At 38.0% G+C, this 24,811-nt stretch overlaps 1 long non-coding RNA gene across 2 annotated transcripts in view; it reads right to left on the bottom strand.

Annotated features, from left to right (window-relative positions):
- Positions 1-24,811, bottom strand: part of LOC132495087 (uncharacterized) — a 355,499-nt gene that overhangs the window by 304,686 nt on the left and 26,002 nt on the right. For both annotated transcript variants that reach the window (XR_009533204.1, XR_009533203.1), the window contains 2 exons: positions 10,628-10,734; positions 7,564-7,638 (listed from right to left, as the gene is read on the bottom strand). This is a non-coding gene — a long non-coding RNA (uncharacterized LOC132495087). The remainder of the gene's footprint in view (positions 1-7,563; positions 7,639-10,627; positions 10,735-24,811) is intronic.

A 24,811-nucleotide genomic window follows, 5' to 3' on the forward strand; every position in this document is an offset into this window, starting at 1 on the left:
TAAACTGGTCTGTCCCAATCTCCCCACAGCACTAACAATATTTACTTCCCACTCATAAGAAAGAGATATGATATTCAAGGTCAAACAGCAATGTTTCTTTTTAACTTTCTCTTTGTAATACATTTAATTGACACAATTCTCATATTTGTCCACAATGATCACTCCTGGATGTGAAAATGAGAAGAAAAAAATACATAGATATAGAGAGATAGATACAGAGATAAATAGAGATAGAGAGATAGAGATAAATATATAGAATAGCTCCCATTCCCTTTGCTTGATTTATAGAAGGCCAGAGTGGTAAGAATCTCTATTGTTACCAATAAACCTCAGAAAAGGAGATAAACTCTTCAGTGACCCTGATTAGCTATACTAGCCAGCTGGTTTTGCTTTAGACAAAATTTCTCTAATTTTTTTGTGCCATGGTCCCCTTTAGCCATCCAGTAATATCTATGGAACCACTTTTTTCTCCAGAGTGGCTGCACCACTTTTTTTTAAATTGTGGTAACACTTAACAGGATAGCTACCCTTTATTTATTTATTTATTTACTTACTTACTTACCTACTTATTTCTTTAACTGCGCCTGGTCTTAGTTGCGGCATGTGGGATCTTGTTCCCTGACCAGGGATAGAACCTGGGCCCCGTGCATTGGGAGCGTGGAGTCTTAGCCACTGGACCACCAGGGAAGTCCCAGGAGATCTACCCTTTTAACAAATTTTTAACTGTACAATACAATCTTGTTAACTATAGACACTAGAACTGATTTATCTTGCATAACTGAAACTTTATGCCTGTGGAAAGATAACTTCCCATTTCCCCCTCTGCCAGCCCCTGGTAACCACCATTTTACTCTCTGCTTCTATGAATCTGACTATTTCTGATTCCTCAGATAAGTCAGATCATATAGTACTTGTCCATGTGTGTCTGGCTTATTTTACTTAGCATAATGCCCTCCAGATCCATCCATGTCATTGTAAATGGCAGGATTTCCTTCTTTTTTAAGGCTGAATAATATTCCATTGTATATATCAATCTCATTTTCTTTATTCATTCATCCATCAGTGGACACTCAGGTTGTCTCTATATCTTGGCTATTGTGAATAGTGCTGCAACGAACGTGGAAGCGCAAGTGTCTCTTCAGGATCCTGATTTCAATTCTTTTGGAAGTGGGACTGCATGGACCCCTTTGCAGAATACACATAAGAAATGAGTAAGATTGCAAAAGGAGACAATCATCTTGAAATACTGTTATAAAAACATTTTTAAAAGCAATTTTGTGGCATAGCAGTATTTGTGCTTTTTTATTAATATATTAAATAGCAAGTGTCAGGAGCAAGAATAATATTTATCATAAGTTTAAAGTAGTGATTAGCATACAAAGTATTTTGAAATATCTGCAACCACTATAATATGTTATTAAAAAATTTTATGATTTGGTGAAAAATTCACAGATACTGCTGATATAATTGGGGTTTGTTGCTTATATACATAATAAAAGGAAATATTAAATTTCAGTTAGAATTTAGTGAAAATACTTAAGTTTTTCCCATTCAAATTCACAGATCCCTTGCTCTAGACAAATTATAACTCAGGCAATATTTTGAAGGCCTGTCCACCTTCCTTTTTTGGCCCTCTTTACTCTTCTGGTTGGCTCTTCCTTCCCTGTATACCTACCCTATGGTAGTTTTGATAAGCTGATGTGATAGCATAGCTCATGTATAATAACCACCATTCGTTGACTGTCTACCATTTTGCATACATTATTTATGTGCCTTATGACAACCGTCCAAGACATTTTATGGAAAAAATAAAAAAACACAACTGAAGCTCAGGAGGTTAAATAACTTGCCCAAGGCAACAAAGTGGAAGACTCCGTATTTAAACTCAGGTCTGTATGGCTTAAAACTTACTCCCATTTCCACTACACTCCACTGCCCCCTTCTGGCTTGGAGAAATTTTGCATTTTAATAGGGAGTCTAAAAACCAACTACCTCCAAGAAATAGATTTCTGATGGAATTTCAGGGCATCAGAAGAGAGCTATTTGGAGATAAAGAGTCTTTAGACACTCTTTCAATTTTGCAATACAAGTAATTCTTTTCATCCACCGCCCTACTTCAGAGAGATAAGGAACTGAATCAAACCACAGAAATATATCCCTAATCCTCGTGAGGGCTGCACAAATTTCAGAACATTGTGGACAAACAGAATGCTTCAGTACTTTTAAAGGGAAAAGGGAGATTGTGGGGAGGATACTTTACCCAGCTGCCACTGCAAGCATTGTTCTAGATGCATTCTGGATTTTTTTTTTATTACTCCAAAGACAGTAAAGAAACTGTGATCCTTACTTGATAGGGGAGGAACTGAGTGCCAAAAAGGATGAAGAAAAGGGAAGGAAGGGCTCTCCCCATCTGTACAACTTCCCAGTAGATTTCTGTTGTTATAAGCAGATTCCCCAAATTCTAGAAGGAAGAAAGTACTGGGCAGGGAAAGGAGAGCATCTAAAACATTGTTTCACAGATGAAGTACAAAAACAACTTGAAGGCAGCGCCCTCCTTCTAGACTGTAAACTCCCCAAGGGAAGGGACCGCATCTTTTACACGTCTACTCTCCTGAGCAGCTGGAGTTGGGTCTGACACAGGAGAGGCTCACAGTGATTCTTTTAACCATACAAGGCAACACTGGCCTGTGAACTTCCTCTGTAGCTCTTTAGAGGATCCAAGGCATTCTGTCAGTATCGGACACCCAGTGTTTCTAGCAGCTTGATTTTCCAGGCAATAAACTTTGGACAATGTTGTATTCATTAATCACTGAAATGATGCACATCTCTATCTCTTCTCGTTATCCTTCTCTCTTATCATGCTTTCTACTATTTAAAGGCAGAACTGGTAAGTATTGTACCCACTGCAACCACTGGATGACAGGCTTCATCTGGCTTTCTACTAATATTTGTCAAGTTCAAATATATGGTATTCTATTGAGTGCATTAGAAAATTAAGATGGGTGGGAATGGATTATGTCTAACATCTTTTATACTACAAACATTATAAAAAGTCTCCACTAGTCTCTAACTAGATCTTCTCCCCTATCTAGTGTTAACTCTAAGAAGCCATTTCAACAAATACTTATCAAGCACCTACTATAAACTTTGTCCTATTCTAGGTGCAAGGAGTAGGGAATACAATGTGACAAGCCAAAGCAGCAGTATAAATAAGCTCTCTGAATCAACCGAGAAGTAACTCATTTTTGCAGTGCTTCCTACTTTTTAAATTGCTTTCACAATACTAGCTCATATTTTTCTTAAGGTCACATCCTCCCCTAGGTGGTAGGTAGAGCAGGTATTATTACCAAATATTAACAAGTTTGTAAGACTTGCCCAAGTTCTGACAGTGTATCAGTAGGAGAACTAAAGCTAGAGTCCAAACCACAAAGATCTGGCCCAGGACTTGAGTCTCCACTTTCATGATCTATTCCTTTTCCAGGCAGACTGCTTTCCTATATAACCAACGTCATTCAATAACACTGCGATACATATTCTGAGACCTCACAATACAACTCAGGATGGAGACCCCTGTTGTTCTACATCTCACCCCAAAGTTCCACATGCAATTATTCCACCAGGTTAATGAGTAGAAATGGTTAATGAACTATGAATTCCATACCTAGGAGTTCCACTTATCTATTGCTACATAAATTATTCTGAAACCCAATAGTTTAAAACAACAATTTTACTATGAGTCATGATTCTATCTATCAGGAATTCGGGCTGAGCTTATCTGGGTGATTCATCTATTCCACATGATGTTGATGGTGATCACTCTGCTACATTCAGCTGGAAGATGGCCTCAATCACGTCTGACACCTTACGGGGGAAGGAAAATGGCTGTAACATTGGACTTAGCTGAGACTATCAGCCAGAGCACCTGTATGCGACCTTTCCAGTATGGCAGCCTCAGGGTAATCAGACTTTTTACCTGGAGTCTCAGGGCTCAAGAGTGATGAGGTAGAAGCTGAATGGTCTTTTGTGACCTAGCCTCAGAAGTGACATAGCATCACTTCCATCATACTCTTTTGGCCGAAGCAGTCACCAGCCTGCTCAGATCCAAGGAGAGGAGACACAGACCCCTATCTCTCCATGAGAAGAGTGTTAAAGGATTCATGGCCATGATTTTAAACAGTTCCATATGGGTTTCTTATATTAACTTATAATTCCTCCTCTTAGCCAGTGGTGGTCAAGAGAGCTGTCTCTGTTCTCATGTCACCCATTTCCTCTTCTCAAGTCACCCAAATTTGCTAGCCTTCTGTCTGTTCTGCACACTCGGCATGTTCCTGTCCCCTGCAGTGTTGTGCTGGCTGGTCATTTCCTGGATCAGGGCCCTCATTACATAAGGTTCTCAGTCTTCATCCATGGCTGCATGAGGTATACACTAAGAGACTGAGTCCTCATTACTTTTATTAAAAGGCGCTGGTGCTGGTTGTTTAGTGCCAGGAATGGCTTCTCTCTCCACTAGTGCTACTTTTGCATCATTCAGTCCCTGAGGCACTCCTGCTGTTTCCTTGTATGTATGTCAGCTGTGCACCGATCTCTGCCAACTTAGAACTGAGCTCTCAGAGTAGGGTCTTTACCTGTCCTAATAGGATGTTTTGTGTTCCCAACAGTACACTTGAAACCGAATTGCAAAGTAGATAAGAACAAAGCTTTGGGGTCAAAAAGCTCTGGATTTCTAATCCCTGCTCCACCACTGTGTAATCTCCAAGCTACTTCATATCACTGAGCCTTAGTTTCCTAGTCTGAAAAATGGAGACAAAGATATATACTTCCTGTCAAAGGTGTTAAAAGGTTCTATGTAGACAAAGTAATTATCACATCACTGGTACTTAGTAAATACCCACTAAATGGTAACTACAGTAATAGTAGCACTACCAGTAGTAGCAATGGTGGTTAACAATATCTAACTGACAAAGGACTATGATGACATAAAGTAAAGGACTCATGAGCATGCAAATGAATTCCTTTCTCCATAGATATATAAACTGGACTTAAAATATGTATGGATATGAGTATGAACATACATACACATGTATACGTTAAAATATTTATATTTTCCCTTTTCACCAAGTATATTTTATTTATATTTTTTAAATGTCCACATGGGTATTTTCTGTCATTCATTCATACCAGCTTTTCAAGTAACTTTTACCAAGAGAATCTACCTATTTTAAAAAAGCATTCAAATGCTGTGGTTGGGCTCGGCATATCACAAAGAATACAGCATGATGAAAATGTCTCTAGAGCATCATAAAGAAACCCTTCAATATTTAATATGGGTGGATTTACTCCAAGGGCTGAAACACAGTCTGCCTATCACCAGTTCAGTTTCGAAATACAGTTCTTGGCTCCACTCCGCAGTTCAATGAATGTGATCAGTGCAAATTCACAAGGTGAATAAATCTTAAAGATACTGAACTAAGTTATTTCCCAACACAAGAACACAAGGGGCAAGACAATCTTGATTAGTCGATGCCTGAACTAATATTTCATCTTGGACTAGATGTTGTAAAGTTTCATGTTATTGACTCCCTGTTTGAATCTTCTTTGGAGAAAAGCAATATTCTAGTCTGAATTGGTTATTATCACAACACCATCCCCATAGTTAAGATCTGTCAATATTCCTTCATCTGGGAGACGCTTAAGGTCTAAGGTTTTACTGGTCCTGACATGAAGTAATCTGCATCACAATTCACATGCAATTCACACCACTTATACAGTTCAACCTTTCTGAACAAGTGAAAATCCTCCCAACAGGGACTATATTTACCTGCCATTCATCTACAACTGTGCAGAAGAAACTGGGTGGAGGATAGAGTTAAGGGCATTTTAGAGGGTCTGAAATTTTACTTCCCAATAGGCAGCAAAGGATGGGATGAAACATTGAAAGTTCCTAGGTTTGGTATGAGTACAGTGTATTAATTTCCTAGGGCTGCCATAACAAAGTTCCGTAAACTGGGTGGCTTAAAGGAGATTTACTGTCTCGTGGTTCTGGAGGCTAGAAATCCAAAATCAAAGTATCAGCAAGATTGGTTCCTTCTAAGAGCTATGAGGGCATATCTGTTCCATGGCTCTCTCCCAGCTTCTGGTGGCCCCAGGTATTCCTTGGCTTGTGACAGCATAACTCCAACCTCTGCCTCCATCTTCACATGTCTGTCTTCTCCCTTGTGTGTTTACATCATCTTCCCTCCATGTACATGTATCTCTGTGTCCAAATTTATTTTATACAAAGACATTTGTCATATTGGATTAGGGCCCACCCTTATGACCTCATTTTAACTCAGTTACCTCTGTAAAGGCCCTATTTCCAAATAAGGTTATGTTCTGAGGGGGTTAGGACTTCAACAGATGTTTTATGGGTGACACAATTCAACCCCTAATATTCAATATGTGAAATTGAGAGCAAAACAGAGCAAGGAAATGGCACAGCCATATTACAGAAATGTAGGACCAGGAAAAATGCCAAAGTAATACAAAAGATTCTCATTCGTGCCTTCCAAAATTATTTTTCCATTGTTTAGTCTCCTTTTATGCAAGCTACCATTGTTTCACTTTCAATCTCTGTAATTCAAAGCACAGAGAACAATTTGATAACCTTTTTTCCCAGATCTGTCTTGGGATGTCTAGTTCCCAAATAGGTTCTTCTGTTAGGTACAGGATTTCCCTGAGCTTTCTATGTTTGTTATTTCTTTAGCAAAAGGGTTTGAAATAACTTACAGCCAACTGTTCTGTATCATATTTTGCTGAGAATAATAGATGTGTATGGTGATCATCATTAGACTTGAATTAGTTATAAATTGACAAAATCCTTCCAAACATTGGAAAATTGATCTCACCTTTCTCAGAAGAATGTTTTTCCTCTCTTCAACTCTGGCCTCCAGCTTCTTAGAACCAACACCATTCAGGGAGGGTTTAAATAAAGAATCTACAGTATTTATGATGTTCTTAGGCCATAAATAATGCCTCTGTCAAGGACTGGGCTCTTAGAAATGGACTTTTGTTTTCTCTCAAGTATACTGCAAGGAGGAACACTATGAATCTGGGAATATCTCCTTCCTTTGCCAAAAGTGTATGTTTTAAGCTTTGGAACCTCCTAAAGGACTAGCTGGCAAATACTGTATGAGAAACGTAGAACAAGAGACCAAGTAATAGAAATCATATCTGAATCCAACTTTGGATATGCGTGAGATTTTGAGATTGTACTCCACAGTGGAAGCAATACCATATAAAGTAGAGCCAATGTAAGAAATGCTTAGACTAATCTTTGTAACTGCATTTTCCCCCTAGATTGGGTGGAGTTTTGAATATTCCAAAGTCAGAAGAGGAGCCACGATTCAAGAGATATGTAAAGAAACCTTGGAAGAAAACATCTAGTCTCCAGAACTAAGAGTTAACAGAATTATAACTAATTCTAACAAATTTGAAAACCAAATACCAGAATCAGAGGACCATATAGTGGTATCATATTTTTACCTGAGTAATTGATATTATAGAAAATCAAGTTGTGGAAGATACCTTTGCAGCAACCGCAGCCCTAGATTCATGTTCAACATGTGGATTTCTGGATCTTTCAAAGGGTGCCAACATGTGCTAAATGAAAGAAAAAGAAATATTAGAATCATCTTCCTCAAACTTGACCTACTAATTTCAGAGATAAAAGTCACTTAGCTTAATGGTTGTTTGGCTGCTTGGGCTAGGGTAGTGGCTTTAGATATTTTTCTTTCAAGTGAAATTGTAGCTTTACTGTAATACATTTTATGGCATCTCATAACATTGATATGGTATAATAACTATAGTTGTGTTACATGATCTCAAAACTAGGACAGTCCTTAGAGATTGTCTATCTTTTCAAAGTAGCTTTTACATACATGATCACTGTATCTCAGGTTACTAACTCAAAAGAATACGGAGGTCCAGAATGGATGTGTGACTTGCCCAAACTCACCCACAAGGCAGAGCCAGGACCTTGCCCTCCATGCTCTCTGCATCCTCTTTTCCATTTCTATTTCACATCCATATCACCTCCAAACACTTTGCTCAAATACTTCAGCATCTGAGTCACAGTTGCTCTCTCTCCCCAATCTTCAGCCATCATTCTCAGTAACAGAATCATCCAAGCTGATGACCAGAAAATTTCTCAACAACTCTCATCCTCAACTCCATCACACTTCAGCCACAACTTGGATTTTCTCATCACTAAGAACTGCTTACCTCTGAAATCTCTAGTCAGTTTTCCTTTTCTGGTACAATTCACTTTCCTCTCACATATCTACTTAATCTGCCTATTGCAGTAATCAGTCAGTCAAAAGAATACCAACTGAGAACCTACTGCACCCAGGCCTGGGAAATCAGTGTAAGACCAGCTAACCATGGGCCTAGCGCCCTCTTGGACCTCTCGGTCAGGTAGCAGCTCACTATACACCAGTGCACACCTGCTCTGAAGGCCTCAACTGTCTCCTCAGCAATGGATGGTTACCCTCTCTAGCATCCTAAAATTCTTCAGTTCATCATTGATCATCCATCATTCCAATCCCCAAATCCAGGTCACTTCATCGTTCACATTCTCTGCTTCCAGACTACCTTGCTGCTAGATAAGATCATAAAACTACAATGACTAGTTCCACCACAAATTCAAATTCTTCAGCTTGATCTAAGAAGTTTAAATTACTTCAAAAGACCCAGAGAGAACCAAAAAATGGATGGAAGTCTTAAAGATGCAGATTTTTGTTGACACAAGATAGCAATTTATAACCAGGTCAGCTAACCAGGAACAGAATAGTAATGAGCTCAGTATTGCTATTGGTAGCATAAGTAGAGTTCAAATCAAAGGTTCCCAAACATGACTGGCTTTAACACCTGAAGAGAATTATTAAAATACAAACTCCCAAGTCCTACTTCAGACCTACTGGATCAGAACCTCTGGGAGGCGTATTTCTAAAGCTCCCTGATAGATTCTGATACAGCTAATTCACAGGCTGATATTAGGGTCCCACTGGGCTATACTCTTGGCCATACTTTTTTCCAGGACACAATGAGAGGGATTTCTTCACTAAAGAGGAGTCTGGACTGAATGGTCTGCCTTTATATTTTATTTCTTCTTCTTTCTCCTCTACCTAAACCTGAAATCTGTTAATGTTGTCTGTTCTCTGTCCCACATACGGCTCTTAGAACTCAACACACTGATGCAACTCGGGAGCACAATCCCTGCCCAGATCAGCTGTGTAAGTCCAGGGTTCCCGCCAGTCTAGAAATGACAGTGGTGGATGCACATGCAAATCCTACTTATTCCACCTCCGCGGACATGAAGCACCACAACTTCTCTTAATTTTCCCCCTGACAAGGACCGGCTGCCTGCTCTTTATTCTCTTCTGCCCTCTTGCCTCATTTGTAATGACTTTATGTAGCCAAAATGAATGTTTCTTCATTTCTGCCCTTCTAGCAGAAGTAAAAGCAAGATGAACATCACATCTTTGCTGGACTAAACACTTAAATACATTTGTTGCTGCAGTGGCCTCTGTGGACTCTGCCAAGGTGCAGCTTATGTCACTGTTTTGAAACATCTTTATGGTCAGTGAAAAGATCAGCATTACCTCCAGTGATGGTAAGATTCAAATAGCCAGTTCCAGTAACATCCCTGAAGATAAGTCATAGTCTGATCAGTTGATTTATAATAAATCTCCCCTATGTGTATCTTGATAAAAGCAGACTTTTCAGGATTTTTTTAAGTTCCCTATCAAGGCTTTCCTTTTCATACTTTTCAGTTGCCAAATTATACAAAATTATAATTTTCCTCATTTACTATGGATATGATTGACTACATAGTCCTTAAAAAAGTTACCTGCAAATAAAATTACTTGACCCCAATTTCATATACACACAAAAAATAGATAATACTCTAAATGCTCTCATCTTGTCGTTTTTCATTGAATTACAAAAGGTTTCACACAGGTCAGCATTGCTGGTGCCTCCTTACTTTCATTTCTGTAACAATCTTCTTTATTATTAATTAGGTGATGGCAATAAAAGTAATAATAATGTCTGCATTTTTTTCCCAAGAGCACAAACGTCTTGGCTCTGAGTACCAACATGCACTAAAATATATGACAGATGCTGTGTATCTTTCTTTTTTTTTTTTGCATCTTGAATGTCTTAAACAATTTTCCTTTAGTTACTATGGAAGTTCCTAACAATCCCAGTTACTAAAGGCAAGAGAGAGGTAAAAAAAATTAAATGTTCCTTCTTTCCTTTTGCCTTTTTAACAGAGGGTCCTCACATTTTCGATCTTTCAGGTCTCATATACACATCACAAATTCTTTGAAATTTGAATGTTATTAGAGAAATAAATCTGTTTTCTTCTCAAGGAAGAATAAAAACCTAATTTATGTAGGAGTTTTTCTAACAGGAGAAAATGGTCATGACTTATGGAGAAGTAAGCTATGTCTTTGAGAAAAAGCTGGGCTTCAGGCCCACAGTCTGGACTATTCTCTTCTCACCCAGATTCATTCAACGTATTCTTCCCTTATTAAGTCAGCCTTTTGGAAATGTTACTTCTCTTTGAGTCATCTTGTAGACCACTTACCATCAATGAAATAGACTTTGATTTGTTGGTTATTTCTTTCTAGGCACCATACTCATGAATCCAGAGGCAGCCACAAGACCAATGAGTTACTAGGTGCAGATCAAGTTCTGAAGAATAGAAATATGAGAATGATTAAACAAAAGCCCCCATTTGGTTCAGATTTTATTTTTTATTCATTTCAATTTGTTAAACATTTATAGAACTTTTACTGTCCTGGAATAAGTTCCCTTGAAAATTGAGCCTGGGCTTCCCTGGTGGCGCAGTGGTTGAGAGTCCGCCTGCCATGGCAGGGGACACGGGTTCTTGCCCTGGTCCGGGAGGATACCACATGCTGCGGAGCAGCTGGGCCCGTGAGCCATGGCCGCTGAGCCTGAGCGTCCGGAGCCTGTGCTCCGCAACGGGAGAGGCCACAACGGTGAGAGGCCCGCGTACAGCAAAAAAAAAAAAAAAAAAAATGGTTCTGAAGAACCTAGGGGCAGGACAGGTATAAAGATGCAGACATAGAGAATGGACTTGAGGACATGGGGAGGGGGAAGGGTAAGCTGGGATGAAGTGAGATAGTGGCATGGACATATATACACTACCAAATGTAAAATAGATAGCTAGTGGGAAGCACCTGCATAGCACAGGGAGATCAGCTCGGTGCTTTGTGACCACCTAGAGGGGTGGGATAGGCAGGGTGGGAGGGAGACTCAAGAGGGAGGAGACATGGGGATATATGTATATGTATAGCTGATTCACTTTGTTATAAAGCAGAAACTAACACAACATTGTAAAGCAATTATACTCCAATAAAGATGTTAAAAAAAAGAGGTTACTGAATCCTTAAAGCATATATTCTCAAGGAAGTAGTCTTAAATAAGGTCAAAGGTTTATATACAAGTAGTTTTGCCACAGTGTTATAAAAGCAAAAATGTTTCTAAAACATGGAAACAACCAAAATATCCAAATATAGTAAAGTTAGTTAAGTAAATGATGGTATTCCCAATTCAATAAATTTCACGAAACCACTAAAAATAATCTTTTTGAAAAATATTTTGTGACATGGAAAATGCTGGTAATGCAATGTTGAGTGAAAACGCTGACACAAAACTGTACATGAGTTTGACCCCAATTAGACAGAGAATTTTCTTAAGAATACTGTTGTGATTATCTTGCCTTAGGAAGAGACCATTAGTCATAATGAACATGTTTTAGTTGATAATGCTCTGCTTTCAGCAAATAAATTAGAGAAAACTTTCATGTATCAGCATTACTTGGCTTAAAGAATGTTTCAATTCCTACTATTAGTTCCCTAAGCATAAGAAAGGAGGTGAGTCAATAATAATTGGACTCTACTTCTCTGAGTAGGTTTTAGGAGTAAATAAGCCAATGAAAAGTAAGACCCATTTCTGATGTAGTAACACTGAACCAGTGGGGAGCCAGCGACTGCTCATGGACCCCTTGCAAAGCCAATGGTCAAAAAAAATGAAAAATTATACATCTACCCCCATCTAGAAAGAAAGAAATCACAGTCATAGCAGTAGTTATCTCTGGGAAATGGCACTATGGATAATTTATTTCATTGTTATGTTAATAGGCATGTGTCACTTTGATAATTATGGGAAAAATGTTTTTGTTTAATTGGGTTTGTTTGTTTGCTTGTTTGTTTAAATAAAGGAGCCAGTGCTTAAGACTGTGGAGTGCAAGAACAGAAAAACCAAAAAAGACTCAGAAATGCCTTCTGATTCAGGATATAAAGGCTTGATAAAATATAGTTTACAGTGTAGACATATTTCATAGACTTTCCAAATAAAGAGGATTATAGACATTTTAGACATTAAAGAAACCTAGGTAGGTAATTTTCTTGGGCTTTTCCCAAAGACTCTGTGTAGAATAAAGTAGAAAAGTGAAACAGTGCAATCTCTCTAACAAGTCTTCCTCAAACTTCTAAGATGGCTTTCAATCAGCACTGTCAGTATAATAATGCAATACAAGAACATTTCAAAATTTCAATTACTAGTCCAAAACAAGCAAAACACAATTTATAAAAAAGGAAAATACACAGTATTGCTGTGACAGTTCTGAAAGACACTGAGTTCAGGCCCATCCTTTTCTTACGCAAGTTCTCAAATCATCATTCTATAGATCTCGACACTACAGCTACTTCATAAATGCTCATCGGACTATAACGTTACTATAATGATTTGTAAAAATGAAGATGGAGTCTCCTAAATTAGCAGTTTCCACTTTCTGTCAAAATAGTCAACAGGTAAATTTCATTTTGCCATAAAATTTCTATTTCTATTATTCCAGTTGTTAAACCAAATGGTAATGAAATGAAAACTTACAATGCCTGATGTGGCCAGAGTTAACCCAGTCCCGCCCACAGTCTTCATGTGGAATTGACTGTGGCCTTCCTCCCTGCTCCCAACTTTCCCAGGAGAAACGGACACCTTTGGACCTCCCAAAGCTTCTTGTCAACTCTAACAAGAATTTCCCTGGATAATTATGCAAAGCTCAAATAAAATTAAATATAAATCAGACATGCTCTGGAAATCAGAAATACTGATAAAAAGTAACTACTAAGAAAAGTTTATACCACAATCTACAGAGCATTGGTTTCTACTGTAGCAAAGGATGCATAATATATGGAAAGGGGTTAACAAAAAAATTCATATATGTTTTTGCAGTCTTTGACATGTTCATGGTTTTTTCTGATCTCACACTAGAAAGCTTAGTCCTCCTAATTTGTATTTAAACCTTTGCATTGCTAGGTGACCTGAAACTGACCAATTAAGCTTCCTGAGGCCCAATGGCCTTATCAGAAAAATTTATTTAACAAATATTTATTAACCAGTTACTCTCTGAAATGCACTATTGAATAAATAGGTGTTGAAAATATTCATTTATTTAATCAGTGGCAATTTAAAAACAACTTATTTGTTTTCTGTTGCCCACTAGCCATTCTTCCTCAAAGCCTTCTCTACCCAATAATATATGAAAAGTAATAAAATCCAAATGTTAAAAGATCATTACCATAAAGTTTTTAACTTACTCATATTTTCTGATTCTATGTTCAAGTACAGAGCTTGAGAATATATACTGTATAACAATGCTAAACTTCAAATCAGTGACGTGTCAATTAATGAATGCTTAGAAACTTTTTCCCCCAGTTTTACTGAGATATAATTCATGTATAACACTGTATTGGTTTTACATGCATAACATAATGATTTGATATATGTATATATTGCAAAATGATTACCAAAATAAGTTTAACATCTATCATCTCACATGCTTACAATTTTTTTTCTTGTGGTGAGAACCTCTAAGATCTACTCTCTTAGCAAGTTTGCAATGTATGATACAGTATCATTAACTATACTGTTAACCATATTGTTAATATACATTGTTAACTATACTGTCACCATGCTGTACATTACATCCTCAGAACTTTTCTTTTTTTAATTGATCTATTTATTTATTTATTTATTTATTTATTTATTTATTTTTGGCTGCGTTGGGTCTTCGTTGCTGCTCACGGGCTTTTCTCTAGTTGTGGCGAGCAGGGGCTACTCTTCGTTGTGGTGCGCAGCTTCTTATTGCCATGGCTTCCCTTGTTGCGGAGCCTGCGGCTCTAGGCGCGTGGGCTTCATTAGTTGTGGCTCTCAGGCTCTATAGCACAGGCTCAGTAGTTGTGGCGCACCGGCTTAGTTGCTCCGCGGCATGTGGGATCTTCCCGGACCAGGGCTCGAATCCACGTCCCCTGCATTGGCAGGCGGATTCTCAACCACTGTGCCACCAGGGAAGTCCCAGAACTTATTTGTTATTTCTTATAACTGGAAGTTTGTACCTTTTGACCAGCTTTAACCGTTTTAGAAAGCTCTTTAAAGACCCTAAATGGTAAGATATCTACATATTCAGCAACATGATATATATATATCAACTCTCTCTCTCTCTCTCTCTCTCTCTATATATATATATATATAGTAGCCTCTAATTGTACTGAAAATCTTCTTGTACAAATATGAATGCACCCTGAGTTTCCCCAGGCCTCCCCAGCCTCCGTCCACAGGACCTCAATACCCTCTGAAATGTTCTCAAGTCCTCTGGAGGTCCAAGTGCTCTGTGAAGTCAGGTACTTCTGGAATTCAGGTGTTCTCACAAATAATCTCACAACATCTGTGGTGGCTCTCTCCAACATCTGCTGAGCACTTCCATTTCACCAGGCACTGCTGTCATGTCACCAAGCTTGCACTCTGCCAGACCACACTGCTGCTCTTCTGCCACCAGAGGTGCCAGAGATGTGTCGTGAGACCTCCATTACTGGGACAGGCATGCCTGGCTCCTCCTTTCTTTAAAATGAGTTCTCTCCTTGGAAGACCTCCAGTCCCCCTTACAAATCTTCTTTAGGGCTGTCCCATGTTTCTACCAAATGTGTCCACGTATATTTAAACTCTAGCCCAGGCTCAAGCAGAGATCCCCATATACATTCATCACCCCACTGAAAAGCTAAACAAAGGCACTAACTTTGGAAGAAGAAAAATACCTTTTTAGTTTCCTCTAGAGAAGGGCTCTTTGGTTAATGTTTTGGGTTTATTATTTTAAGAGAAATAATTTTATAATTAGAACAAGTTATTATATTTCTTCCTTTGGTATCAATTTTCACCAAAATAATTTAAATTATGACCCTAAAATTCCCATTTGTCCACTCTCCCAGAGAAAATGAGTAAGTAAACCAGGCAAACAGAACCAGTTATATTTAATGATGTCACAAATGGCTCGCAAAATAATTTAACCATTTTTAATCTTTTGGGCCCTTACAAACAAGGAATGAGAGAGTAGTTTAGGAAAGCTCTTTCTAAGATTAGTAACATACACAAGAGTTCTAGTAACTCTCCTTTGTCCCACCGGATAATTTTCACCTGTCTAAAAGGAAACACAAGAAGAAATTGACAGTGGGTCTCAGGAGAGCTGTTTTTCTCTGCTGATCTCTTCATTCTGTACATTTGTTCCCCCACACAACAGTTTTCTCAGGGGTTATCAATCTTGGCAATGACAGACAGCCTTTTCATTCCACAATTGATTTTAAGATCAACAGTTTTGAAACATGATACCAATTCTTTCCTTATCCCCTCACTTGTTTAACCACCCCCTGATTCTGGTGAATATGTTTGGGCTACTTGTTAGCAAGAAATCCTGATGTCATCACAAAGCAGAATCTCCTTTACATTCTCAAAAAAGTCTTGGTTCGCATTTTGAGAAGCAGTATAGCATGGTAGTCAAGAACACAGACAATGGAAATAGATCACGCAGACTTCAAATACCAGATTTTCCACATATTATTCAATAGTTGTATAACTTTGGGCAAGTTACTTTAACTCTCTAAACTCCAGTTTCCTCATTTTCATAATGGGGATGATGATAATAATAGGACCTACCTTGCAGGGTTGTTTTTAGGATTAAGTGAGTAATGGATGTAAAGCAGTTAGAAGAGTGTCTGGTACATAACAAGCATTAGTTGTTGTTATTAATACTTTAGAACTATTCTGTTGAGTACATGAGGAGGCAAAGCAGGCATGACAGGACACCAAACACCATTATCTTACCCTAAATCTAAATGCACTCTCTGGATATTTGATTAGTGGCTATTGAGTGACATTGAGCAAGTAACTCTCTAAACCTTTGACTCCTCATCTATAAAATGGTGATAATTGAAAAAAAAATACAAGTAAATTACTCGGCAATGACCTGACATGCAGTAAACATTAATATCCCCACTCCTATGCAAAATTAAACTGGAGGTTCAGCCCAGTCCAATAAAGCAAGAAAAATAAAATGTATAGAATTCCAGAAAAAGAGGGACTTCCCTGGTGGCGCAGAGGTTAAGAATCCGCCTGCCAATGCAGGGGACACAGGTTCGAGCCCTGGTCCAGGAAGATCCCACATGCCGCAGAGCAACTAAGCCCGTGCACCACAACTACTGAACCTGTGCTCTAGAGCCCACGAGCCACAACTACTGAGCCTGCTCGCCTAGAGCCCATGCTCCGCATCAAGAGAAGCCACCGCAATGAGAAGCCCACGCACCACAACCAAGGGTAGCCCCCGCTCGCCACAACTAAAGAAAGCCTGTGTGCAGCAACAAAGACCCAACACAGCCAAAAATAAATAATAAATAAATTAATTAATTTTTAAAAATACCTCAGAGTAATGCTATTTTAAAAAAAAAGAAAAGCAAAGAATTTCAGAAAGAGAACAAACCTAGCGTTATTCAAAAATGATGTGACTGTCTACAAATATAAATTGTTAAAATAAAAAGGTTGTTAAATATGCTAAATGTAAGATAATTATGCAAAGTCTATTGTATTTCTATATACCAGTAATGAGCAGAAAAAAATTAGATGTCATTTCTTATAGCATCAAAAATATGACGTACTTAGAAATAAATCTAACAAAAGATATATAAGACCTTTAAGGAGAAAAGTATATACCTTTACTGACATATTAAAGAAGACTTTAATTAATGAAGAGCTATACAATATGATACTTTTTAAGAAGGGAGGGGGGTATAGAACCCTAGACCAATGGAACAATACAGAGAGTTCCGAAGCAAACCCACACATAAATTGCCATTTAATATATGACAGTGGTGCTACTGCAGATCAGCAGTAGATGATGGATATTTTTCTCAGTAAGTAGTGGTAGAACAATTTGTTTTCAATATGAAAAAATTAAATTAGACTCCTACCTCACACAGTAAACAAAAATCAGTCCGAGGTAAATTATAGACCTAAGTGTGAAAGGCAAGAAAATAAAACTTTCAGAAGACAATATAGTAGAGCATCTTTATGGTCTCAAAGTAGGAAAAGAGTTCTTAAACTAGACATAAAAAGTTCAAATTACAAAGGGAAATGTTGACTACATTAAAATTAATGTCCTCTGTTGATCAAAAAGTGTTATAAAAGGTGAGGAGACAAGTCCAAACTGAGAGAAGATAGTTGTAACACATTATGTAACAGAATGCAAAACGTACTTTTAAACTTCTACAAATCAGCAAGAATGACAAACAACCAAATAGAAAAATTAATCACAAATAGCCCACAAACACAAAACAAGATGTTCAACCTCATGGCAAATCAGGGAAATTAAACACATGGAAGACCTTTCCAAAACTGCCAGACTTAAGAAGTGTGATACAACCAACTGTTCATGAGATTGAGTAGCGATAAAAATGCTCATACTCTGCTGGTGAGAATGTAAATTAGTACAACACTTTTGGAAAATAGCTTGGCATTACCTAGTAAAATTAAGCTTGCATGTATACTCTGTGATCCACTCCCAAGTATATACCCTAGAGAAATCTTGTATATGGACACCAGGAGATATGTAGAAAGACGTGTATTACAGCATTGTTTATTGCAGTGAAAACTGGAAAACAATCTCAATGCATTCAACAGACTAGATCAATAAGCTGTGGTATATTTTCATAATCAAATACCATACAGCAATAAAAATTTAGTATAGCTATAAACCAACATGAATCGATCTCAAAAATAAAATGTTAAATTAAAAGAAACAAGTCATCAAAGAATATGTATGGTATGGTTTCATTTATATAGAGTTTCCAAATGGTTCAAACTAAATAATACAATGTTTAAGGAACATACAAATAGGCAATGATGACCATAAAGAAAAGTAAGTAAAGGATTAACAAAGTTCAGAACTTTGGCTACTTCCAGAGAAGGAGAAGAATATGCAGGGGATTTCTGGGATACGGTAATGTTTTTTTTTCTCAGCCTGGCTGCTAAAAATAGAGGAATCCATTTTATTTTCCTTTAACCTGTACACATATATTTTTATACTTTTTTGTATGCCTGCTATATTTTATAATAAAAATAAGATTAAAAACATTTGCCTTGATTATCCGAATTTTTTTTTCTTTTTTAAATTAACATCTTTATTGGAGTATAACTGCTTTACAATGGTGTGTTAGTTTCTGCTGTATAACAAAGTGAATCAGCTATACATACACATATATCCCCATATCTCCTCCCTCTTGCGTCTCCCTCCCTCCCAGATTATCCGAATTTTTCAGAGGAAAACATTTTTTCCTGAATTACAAAAATAATTATTCCAGTTTTGTCTTTTGCACTTGTAAAAGGGAGTCACAGAACTTGAAGTTCCTCTCTATGAGAAAACTGAAAGAAGTATTCTTATGCATAATCCCTGTTTATTTAGCAATAGGCTTCAATTAAGCAGTGAAGGTTTTTATAGTCACTGGAAAGCATGTTAAAACTTATATCACATCCCTTTTATTCTTAACAGCATTCATAATACTCAAGAAATATTACACTACAGCCGTGTTGTCTGATAGAAATATAGCATAAGCCAAATATGTAATATTAAACTTTGTATTAGCCTCATTTCAACATCTGATCAGTATTTTTTAAATGATTAATGAGATGTTTTATATTCTTTTTTCATATTAAATTTTCAAAATTCAGTGTGTATTTAACACTTACAGCACATCTTGATCTGGACTAGACTCATTTCAAGTGCTCAGCAGCCACGTGGGGTTTGTGACTACCATGCTGGACAGCACCATTTCATAGTCTCCACATGAATAATGATCTACTTGGCATCAGCTTTAGAAATTTTTGGTGCTGAAATGACCACCCACCAAATCCAGAGGCCTGTTAGACCTCCAAACTACAAAGGAGATTTCTAATTTTAGCTTTAAGTAGAAGTAAGTACCTTATTCACACAGAACAATAGAACTAGTCAATTTTCTCTTTATATCCCTGAATTTCCTCTGGATTAGGCCTAACAGGAACTTCTTGTAAAAGGGAAATAATAATGCTTTGGAGTTCTTAAGCCCATTTTCCTCAGGAATCTAAAACATTTTAAGGGACTTCCCTGGTGGTCCAGTGGCTAAGACTCGGGGCTCCCAACGCAAGGGGCTCAGGTTCAATCCCTGGTCAGGGAACTAGATCCCGCATGCCGCAACTAAGACCCGATGCAACTATGGCTTCTCTGGTGGCACAGTGGTTACGAATCCTCCTGCCAATGCAGGGGACACAGGTTCGAGCCCTGGTCCAGGAAGATCCCACATGCCGCGGAGCAACTAAGCCCGTGCACCACAACTACTGAGCCTGCGCTCTAGAGCCTGTGAGCCACAACTACTGCAGCCCATGCACCTAGGGCCCGTGCTTCACAACAAGAGAAGCCACCGCAATGAGAAGCCCACACCGCAACGAAGAGTAGCCCCCGCTCACCACAACTAGAGAAAGCCCACGCACAGCAGTGAAGACCCAATGCAGCCAAAAATAAAATAAATAAAAAATTTTTTTAAAAGACCCGATGCAGCCAAATAAATATTTTTTTAAAAATAAAACATTTCAAGAACATTGGTTCACTAATTGACAGTCCTGACATATTCTGCCATTGCAATTCATGTATATTTAGAAAAATTGAGCCTTAGAAAAGAATGGCTAACACCACATATGGAGACAGAAACTGAACCCAGGTCTGGGATTCTGAGTCCCTGAGCTAATACCCCTGGGCACACATACATGTTTCCTTAGGTTATTAGATTTCCTTTTGCTTCCACCTGTCTAATCATTCATGCTTAATTCCTTATATTATTTCATATTTCACTTTACTTCATTTCAATATTCTCCCACTAAATTGGTGGCAGGAACTAAATTTAATATGCTAACTTCATGCTATATAATGTTTCTAAAAGGAAATGTACAACTGGTAAAAGGTTTTGTTTCCTTATTTTTTAAGGACCAGACATCAAAATTTTTGTAGAACTTTTGTAGCAATAAAAGCCAAATACTGACTAAATTACCAGAGAGCTAGAGAATGAGATCATCAATATTTATGGGATTTTTTTTCTGACTCATTTTCACTATTTTGCATAGGAAATATGAATTTTCTTAGTAAGTGTTGTTCAACAAGTGTATTCATTTTCCAGCAGTAATTGCATAAAGGTGTTACTAATAAGAACCAAGCACTGACTTTCTAGGACTCATTTGTATTCTTATACACACTCATTTTCCTGGTCTTTCCCTATTTTTTAAACTGTATTTTATCCACAGCAGCAGAAAATATTATTTAACTAACCTTCAGTTCATTGATTTTCTGACTTTCAGGCTTCATAAACCAACAAAAAAATACATGTTTTAATTGAGGGACTAGCATAAAACGGACAATTTCTTATTTTGCCAATTATGGTTATTAAAAAAATAATTAAAATCTACCACATTTTATCACCATCATTTCATTAAAGCAGTGGGTCTCAAAATTTAGCATGCATCAGGATCACCTGGAGGACTTGTTAAGCCACAGATTGCTGGGCCCCACTGGCAATTTCTGATTCAGTAGGCCTGGGTTAGGGCCCAAGAATTTGCATTTCTAACAAGTTCCCACATGATGCTGATGCAGCTGGTCTGGGGGACCACACTTTGAAAATCATGGCATTAAAGAGGCCATTTCAGCAGCAAAAATGAAGAAAGATCATCTCAGGATAAAGGAGAATCATTTAAATTGAGTAAACTGAGCTTATGTTTCTCATTTCTCCCAAGGTCAGTAAAAGTTTCACAAACAGTAAGTATTTGAAGTAACATTTGAAAACCAGTGCCCTAGTACACTGTCTGATAAGGTAGCCCTAACCAGCCATATGTGGCTATTGAACATTTGAAATATGGCTAATCTGAATTGAGATATGCTGTAAGTATAAGATACACACTGGATTTTAAAGATTTACTACCAAAAAAGAATGCAAACTGTTTCAGAAATAATTTTTATATTAATCTGATGTTGAAATAACATTCTGGATATACTGAAGTAAATAAAAGTTATTAAAAATAATTTCACACTTCACTTTTAAAATGTGGCTACCAGAAAATTTTAAATTACACATGCAGCTCACAGCATAATTTTAACAGATGGCACTGCCTTGAGCAGGGGTTCTCAGTGTGGTCTCTGGACCAGCAGCATCATCATCACTTAGGAAGATGTGAGAAACATACATTCTCGTACCGCACCCCAGAATTACTGAGTCTGAATTCTAGGGATGGAACCCAGCAATCTGCATTTTAATAAATCCTCCAAAAGGTTCTGATCCAGGTTAAAGTTTGAGAACCATTGCTAGAACAACTTTAATCAAAGTTTAGTGTGCATACAAATCACCTGGGGAGCTTTTAAAATTCAGATCCTAGTTCAGTAGGTGGAGGGTGCAGAACTCAAGATTCTGCGATTTAACAAGCTCCCATGTGATGTTAGATGCTGCTGGTCTTGGGTCATTCTTTGGGCTGCAAGAACCCTGAACATTTACTTTTTACGCATCACCCTAACCAATATCCATTACAAACAAATCGACACACATCTCCAAACTCCAACGGATTCGAATCTCAAGATTCTAGTTGGGCTGCTCTAAGAAAAAGGAATTGTGTTTCTCTGACAGAAGAAATTTTGTCAAGACCCTTTGAGAGCTATAAATACATTCTTGCATTTAATTGTTTGCATTATCAGACAACCTGCCATGTTCATCTAATAAGCAAGTGTGTGTTTGTGTTCCTATTTTTCCAGTAGGTTAATGGTGATTCAATATATTTAGAGCTGGAAGCTACTCCTACTAGGCTGGAACATTTGAATGAAAAATGGGCACTCCTGCTGCATCTCCCTTGGCAAAGTGATCCATTTAATCAGTACTGTTGTTTATATCTAGATAGTGGGCTTTAATCTGAGTTACTGTCTGCTGATTTTAACCAAGAGAAGGCAAGGAGGATAAGGAAAGGAGAGGAAACTCTTCTCTTGAGCTGTGCTGAGTCAATCTGTAGTTTATCCATCATGACAAGAGCTGCTAGAGGCAGGGGCAGACTTTCTCAAATTTTCCTTGGTCCCCAGGAGACTCCATCATACATACAAGAAACAGCTGCCCCCATACTTGAAGGAGGTGTTATTTTTCTTGATTTCCTCCTCCTCTGTCTCTTATATTTTCCCCGCAATTTGCTATAGTAGAAGATTACAGAAAAGCAAACATATTTACAATTGTCTGGAGAAAAAAAAAGCTTACAATCCAATTGAAAAGATAGAAAGTGATTATTAATTGTTTATCTTGTATCATGCCATGTTTTTTAAATAAACCAGAACAGAGATGAAAAGTTATGAAACATGTCTCTATAAAATTTTGCCAATAGTCTTTGAAATAAAACTATAGGTTTTATTTTTTAACCAAAATCTATCTCTTTCATTGTTTATTCTAACTATAGGAAGAAAAACACAGAATTAAATGGGCGAGGCTTTTCTATTTGTGATTTATTACCCTCCTCTTTCAGTTTTGACAAAAACCTATAATACATGGTACATAATCCGTGCTAGGTACAAGAATGTGCTGTAGGGACTTCCCTGGTGATGCAGTGGTTGGGGGTCCGCCTGCCAATGCAGGGGCATGGGTTTGAGCCCTGGTCCGGGACGATCCCGCGTGCCACGGAGCAGCTGGGCCCATGTGCCGCAACTACTGAATCCTGCCCGCCTAGAGCCCGGGCTCTGCAGCGGGAGAGGCCACCAGAGAGAAGCCTGCGCACCGCAACGAAGACCCAACGCAGCCATGAATGAATGAATGAATGAATTAATAAATAAATAAATAAATAAAAAGAATGTGCAGTAAAATAGACTTTTGGTATATACACATATACATATACATACATACATATGTACATATATACCTTTCTGTTTTTTCAACATATGCAGTGACTTAAACCCAATCATTAAATTCAATTTATAAAATTCTTAGTCATGAGAAGTCAGCCCACTTTGTACCTGGTCCACATGCCATTTGAAGAGATAAAAAGTCACATAACACTAGGGGCAATTAAATGAAAAATTTGGCTATTGAGATCTGTGAAGATGGCTCCTTATGTTGCTATAAATATAAAACAATCATTTATTGTTTGGATGGAGAAAGTAAAAACAAGTTCTATAAATCATTGGGTTAACTACAACACAGGAAAAGGTTAAATTAAGATGTTTATTGTACTTGAGAACAAACAATTTGTGTCTTTTGCATGAATTTAGATATATGTGTAGTGTAGTAGAATGAGGCAGGTTTTTGTGAAAATTGAATTTGCCCAGAAAGGAAAGTGCCTCGTGGTGTCAGTGAAGAATGAACAAGGCATCCTAGAGGTCTGGACATTTAACAGGCTATCTCCTGGGGCAGGACACTCAGTCTCCTTCTGGTTGCAGAGAGCAGTGTGACAAATTCTCCTTCCACAGACCAGGTTTTGGATCCCAGCTGTTCCAGTCACCAGCATATTGACTTCGAAGAAGTCACTTACCCTCCTTACACCCCAGTTTGACCCTGAACTCAGTCTGACCCTGAGTGAACAGCAATGTTTATCCCAGTCATCTCTGGAAATCTTTTTCTTCCTTAGACTCTAGCACCCTGTGAGTCTTAGTTCTTTTCAAAACACAGGGTGACAACATCTACTTTTTAGCATTGGTGAATATATTGAAAATATTATATGTCCAGTACCTGGAATACATCAGTTCTCAGTATCGGTACTGTGCAAATGTGGAGGCAAACTCAGGAAAACTGGGGATGCGACAGGCGGAGCTGCAGAGAGAGTCACTGCTACTCTTACCACTGCCCTCCTACCTGGTGATTCTGAGCCTTTGTATTCTGGCTCCTGGGGGAGATACTTATTTTCTTTGATTAAGCCACTGAAAGCTTACATAATCTTTTTAATACCATGGGATTTTCAATTAGTTCAGAAACCAGTGCTTACACTGCTATGCTGCCATCATACACTTTCCTTACCTTCACAAGTCCTAGCTTTCTCCATTCTTTCATTTATTTGTTTATTCAACAAATGTTTAACTCCTACTATGTTAGATTTCTTAATGTAAGAGGAATTTTTATGCCTATATTTCTCTAACTTACCATTTCTGAGGGAGTACTTGAAGCACAGAGTTCAAACCCAGCACAGCTCAGCTGAAAGTTTGGCCAGAAGATGATACCAAGTGCAAATGACCTAACTATAGGTTCAGAAAGGTTCCACGTTGCATTCACAGCAAAATTCCAACTCCTAAGTGTGGTCCCTGCTGACCTCTCCAGGAGCACCTCTCCTCCTCTCTGCACCAACTATCCTGAGAGAGTTCAAACACTGCCTTCTCCCAGAGGCGTCCCTCATGCCT

This window comes from Mesoplodon densirostris, chromosome 8, assembly GCF_025265405.1.
Source record: "Mesoplodon densirostris isolate mMesDen1 chromosome 8, mMesDen1 primary haplotype, whole genome shotgun sequence".
NCBI classification, from domain to species: Eukaryota; Metazoa; Chordata; class Mammalia; order Artiodactyla; family Ziphiidae; genus Mesoplodon; species Mesoplodon densirostris.